Genomic DNA, 5657 nt, shown 5'->3' with positions numbered 1-5657 from the left:
AAATTTAATTAATTCTACTGGCCTTAGTAAATATATATGGGAATTAAAATCTAAAAATATTATGTACAATTTAAATTGGGAGATAGTTTGTAAGGCTAAATCTTATCGAATAGGTAGTGCTTTTTGTTTATTATGTACTAATGAATTTAAGGAGATATTATTAACTGATAATAAAAGATTGATTAATTCCCTAGATGAACGAAAAATTAAATGCAGACATAAGTTAAATTATTTATATAATAAGTTTAGCTAATTTATGTATTTATATAAACCCTATTTTAAGTTACTAATTATTGTAGTTATGATTTGTAGTAGTAGAATGTGTATAAATTAGCACGAGATTATAGAGGATGTATTACATATTTAGAATAAGATTAAACTAAGATGTTTATAAAATAAAGAAATAAATGAATTAATTAATTAATGAAAATAGATTAAATTATTGTAACTTAGCTTCATTTTTGTATATTATATATAATGTATTTTACGTATTTTAGATTTAAGTTATTTAGACTTTAGAATTTTTAAGTAAATGATACACTACAGTTAATATTTTTCTTATTCTCACATCTAAAATACATTGTCATCTTAACAGTTTAAATACATTGAAATCGAACCGAATCCGACAACTGGCACCCATGCCAACCTCTCCATCATTGGACACCAAACTCTACTTGTGAAGACCTGTTGGGGCAAGTGAAATTGAAATCATAATTGAACCCTACTCGATGACTGGTACCTGTGCCAGTGGAGCACTAACAGCACTGTCCGAGCGTGTTCATTGCCAGTACAGCTGTCTGGCTTCTGTGCTAGTGGCCCGTAAATAGCACCATTTGAGTGGAATCGTTACCAGCGTCGCCTTCTAGCACTTGTGCTGGTGGCATGTTTAGAAAATCATTCGAGCGAGGTTGTTGCCAGTGCCGCTGGACTGGCTCCCGTGCAGGTGGCACGTAAAAACACCTTTTTGAGCATAACCATTGCCAGTACACGTAAAAACACCCACTACACTCTCTGAGTGGTTGGCGTTCGGAAGGGCATCCAGCTGTAGAAACTCTGCTAGATCAGATTGGAGCTTGGTGCAGCCTGCTGACTTGCCAGTCCTCAGTTAAATTGTCCAACCCATGCTAGCATGGAAAGCGGACGTTAAATGACGACGATGATGATGATGATCTCATTATTCCATAGTTTTTTATTTACGCCATATTTTCATGCGATATATTTCTTATAAACGCTAAGTTCTATGTATTACATTTAGATTTTAGTTTTAAAGCATTTCTTTGATAAGATAAGTTATGATTTTATTTTAAGAAATATTGTTAAATGTTTTTCGATTATTTATTTATTTCTTGTTAAAACAAGTATTTTTAATATACTTATTTGATATTTTTTGTAAGTTACAATACATATATTGATTTTATTATTATCATTATTTATATTGTATTTTAGACCTGGCGAGTGACTATATTTTTGAATAGATTTAATTGTAGGTCGATTTGATTATTAATCAAATTGGTTTTATTAGTTATCTATTTGAAAATATAGCCACGAAACGTGCATAGTCATTTTTATACCATTGTACTTCATTGATTTTTATAATAATGTCTTTATGATATATTTATTTTCTAGAGGGTATGAATTACATTCTTCATTATTGAATTGTTTAATAGTGGTTTTTCTCTAAATTATATATATATAAATGGATGAGTGAATTTTTTGCTTTGTTTACAGTTAACACGGAAAATTCAGTAAACAGTTACTGGGGTAGAAAAATTCATGCAAGTAACAAGGATGTAGCAACCTGTTCAAAGGCAGAAACTCCGGGTTAATGTGCAGTAGTTTGTATAGTATAAATAAATAAATGGAGTTAAATACAGGTATTATTCAAATTCTTTTACTTCTGACATATGTTTCAAAGACAATATTAGTATTATTCCAAAGGAATAAATGGTGTAAAATAATGTAATATTCTCATCAGGGAAAGAAAGATAATCAAACTCAACAATAAGCCATTTTAACAGATATATATATATATATCATGTTAGGAAGGGCATGCAACTTAGAAACCGTGTGGAAACTGAAACCTGTTTTATATTCAAACTTGCAAGATCTGGCCTCTGACACCAATCCTATAGTGCCATTTTAAAACATAAACAATCATATCATCAAAATCTTGAAGCTACTAGATAATGCATGAGTAACTTAAAACAATATGAATAAATAAATATCACATTTAACAGAGTACTCCAAAAGCAAGAAAAGGTCCTCTGACTTGTATCTTTTCAAAGCATCCAACTCCTGCCATCATGGAAGGCAGACATAAAAGGATACCCACACACTGCAAATGCTTACAATTGCATATTGAGCACTATTTTCCCTGAACAATTGTAGATCATTACTCCTGTATACTGTTTTGATGATATATTAACCAGATAGCTCATATCTTCTCAATCAAACACTTGGTCCACATAATTTCAGAACTCTGTTCAGTAATAACACCACAACATCCCAACTGTCTCACCAAAAGTAAACCCACTGCAAAGATAATGACATTAAAATTGTGTAGTACAAGAGGAAGTCAAAAATTATCCATACTTTTGCCATAACATATCTTTATTATTGTTACACTGCCTTTTGCATATGCATGCTTATAGTTGGAACTATGGTGATCATGTGATTGAAGTTTGAGCCTGATCGCACTATTTTTCTTTCTGGTGTTACAGTGTAAGCATGGTTGCTTTACTAGCAATGTACACCAAAGAACAATGAGCAGTGATCCAAGAGATGGTAATGGTTCTATCTCTCGAGCTTGCTGAATCTTCTCGTCATTGATGGAGGTTGATGGGTATCCTGCTCTTGCTTCATGCATCATGCTTGTTCAACCACTTTTAAACTCCTCGATCCACTCATACACACTTCTACATGGTAGTGCACTGTCCCTGTATTGTGCTAAAAGCCTCCAATGAATTTCAGCACTTGACACACCTTCCAACCTGAGAAATTGGATCACTGCTCTTTGCCTTTGGTGCACACTGCTAGTGGAGCGGCCATGCTTACACTGTAAAGCCAGAGACAAAAATGGTGTGATCAGGCTCAAACTTCAATCGCATGACCACAATACTACCAACTATACGCACGCATGTGCAGAAGGCAGTGTGACAATAATAAAGATATGTTATAGCAGAAGTGGGAATAGCTTTTGACTTCCCCTCATAGAAGTGAAGAAAGTATAACAACATGTAATGGTGCAAAAATGAAAATTATCCACTGCTGCTGCTATGAGACAAAAATTTAAAATTGAAATCATATTAGAAACATCGTAACATGCTAATATTCCTGCTGTTTTGAAGTGGAGTTTAAAGTAGTTTGTCCAGTTGGTCTCATAGATGAACATTGGTGAGTCTGTTTGACCAGTGAAGGAAGTGGAGCATTGCCAACTGATACTGGCTAACAAATACTGAAACCTTGCCAGCAGCAAAAGCAGTAAAACCTCCATCTTGCTACTAATGTGGACGACTTGAACATGGTTCATTGGATCCTTTTTATTTAATGGAAAATTCTGCTCTGACCAATGATTAGTAGAAAACAGTATCAAAATAACTGATCTGTGATGGTCATGTGATCAGACTGATGTCATTTTTATGAAAACAGTCTTATTAAGATAAATTGGTAATTTCTGGCCAACAGCTGGCAGTTTTACATCTCTACAGCAGTTACTCTTTTGAGTTTGAGAGCTACAGAACAACTTTTTGCACACTTGAGCAGCAGTACTAGGCAGCTTCTATGACAACAAAACTGAAGAAGTCAAAGTCTAAACACAAAGAGTAGAAATGACAATGGTAGCTGTCTAATGTAGCTGATACATTAACTACAATATTTTAAATCTTCAGAACAATTTAGAATCTTAGTCTAAGAAATTATAATTAAATAAACTGTGTCTCTTCCAAAACTGAATTCCTCCCTTATCTTGCTTAATTTGATCTCCGCATTATGTGCTACTAAACTGCAAAACTTTAGACCTTGTGCCTATAGAAAGGATTCAAAATGGTAGAATCGTTAGCACAGCAGGCAAAATGCTTAATGACATTTCATTTGCCTGTATGTTCTGAGTTCAAATTCCACCAAGTTCAACTTTGCCTTTCATCCTTTCAGAGTTGATAAAATAAGTACCAGTACTTGACTAGGGTCAATGCAATCAACTTGCTCCCTCACCTGAAATTGCTGGTCTTGTGCCAAAATTTGAAACCATTATTATTATTAAGGTGGCAAGCTGACAAAACCGTTAGCACACCAGATAAAATGCTTTGCTGCATTTCATTATTATTATCATTATTATTATGACAGTGAGCTGGAAGAATCGTTAGCTCATTGGATGAAATGCATAGTAGTGTTTTGTCCATCTTTACATTCTGAGTCCAAATTCCATTGGGGTTGATAAAATAAGTACCAGTTGAGTACTAGGGTTGATGTAATTGACTGACTTCTTCCCACAAAACTGCTGGCCTTGTGCCTACAATAGAAGGGATTTTTATTATTATTATTCCACTTGTTGCTGATGGTATAATACAGGTGTCAGTTGTCCACAATCAGCGGACTGAGGTAGCACCTTCAATTGTCTAGCCCTTTTCCAAGTATTCTAGCAGTTCTAAAGATAGTTGATTTTTGTGAGTGCCCCACTCTGATGTTGTCCCTGACTTCTTTTTGAAATAGTTTTCAGTTCAGCTGCTCACAGTACCAAGTGCCCTGACAACTGGGACTGCCTCAACCTTTTCCCTTTCCCACAAAAGTTTTATCTACCATACTAGTAGTTCATGTCTCTCACTCTTCAATTCTTTGTCACAAGCCTTATTGGCAGCTGGATAAGCCACATCTAGAATCAAATACTGTTTGTTGACTTTGTTAATCATCCATACTATCTAGTTTGCAGTGTTCGGTTTTATGGTCACTTTGTACCATAAAATTTTGGCATGGTCATTTTCTACAATGCCTTCTGATTTGTACTCATACCACTGGCTTGCTCTTTCAAGACTGTATTTTCTGAGTAACTCCCAATTAATGATTTTCACTACATCTCTTCTGGCTTTATGTTCTGAGTTCAAATTCCACTGAAGTCAACTTTGCCTTTCATCCTTTCAGGGTTGATGAAACTAGTACCAGTTGTGCATTGGGATTAGTGTAATCAACTCTCCCTGCTCTGTCAAATTTCAGGCCTTGTACCTATAGTACAAAGTATGACTACTACTGCTGCTGCTACAACAACATAAAATAGTTTCAAAGGTATCTTGTATTTGGGGGGAAAACCTTTTGGTATTATATATATTGTCTTTAGGTGCATGACCATGCAAGTTTATATATAAACTAGCAGCTAAGCCCAGTTTCACCTGGTTGGTTTGGATGATGTGACTGTAAAACCTGCTCTGTGTAAGCATTTGACTTGTTTGGGCACACTTACATTGAAAACAATTCTAGAATGGCTTTTTTCTGTCAAAACACTAAAAATAACTGACCAACAAAAAAAAAAAACCAGCCAAGATGCAACCAAATCAAAAAATAAACCCAAGTACTAAGCAAAGATGAACCATCCCACTTCCATTGCGATCGCATACTCGTGCGCGCGCGCACGCACACACACACACACACACACACACACACACACACAC

General features: G+C 35.0%; 1 protein-coding gene across 2 annotated transcripts in view; it reads left to right on the top strand.

Annotated features, from left to right (window-relative positions):
* Positions 1 to 5657, top strand: part of LOC106878858 (DCN1-like protein 3) — a 95965-nt gene that overhangs the window by 57437 nt on the left and 32871 nt on the right. The window contains exon 2 of one of the 2 annotated variants that reach the window (XM_052971205.1): positions 1729 to 1874. The exons of the other annotated variant lie outside the window; for it this stretch is intronic. The gene's annotated coding sequence lies outside the window, so the exon portion shown is untranslated. The remainder of the gene's footprint in view (positions 1 to 1728; positions 1875 to 5657) is intronic. 2 annotated transcript variants of the gene reach the window in all.

The sequence above is a fragment of the Octopus bimaculoides genome, chromosome 10 (genome assembly GCF_001194135.2).
Source record: "Octopus bimaculoides isolate UCB-OBI-ISO-001 chromosome 10, ASM119413v2, whole genome shotgun sequence".
NCBI classification, from domain to species: Eukaryota; Metazoa; Mollusca; class Cephalopoda; order Octopoda; family Octopodidae; genus Octopus; species Octopus bimaculoides.
The sequence above is the reverse complement of the archived record's forward strand: the minus strand, read 5'-3'. Positions and strand labels throughout refer to the sequence as shown.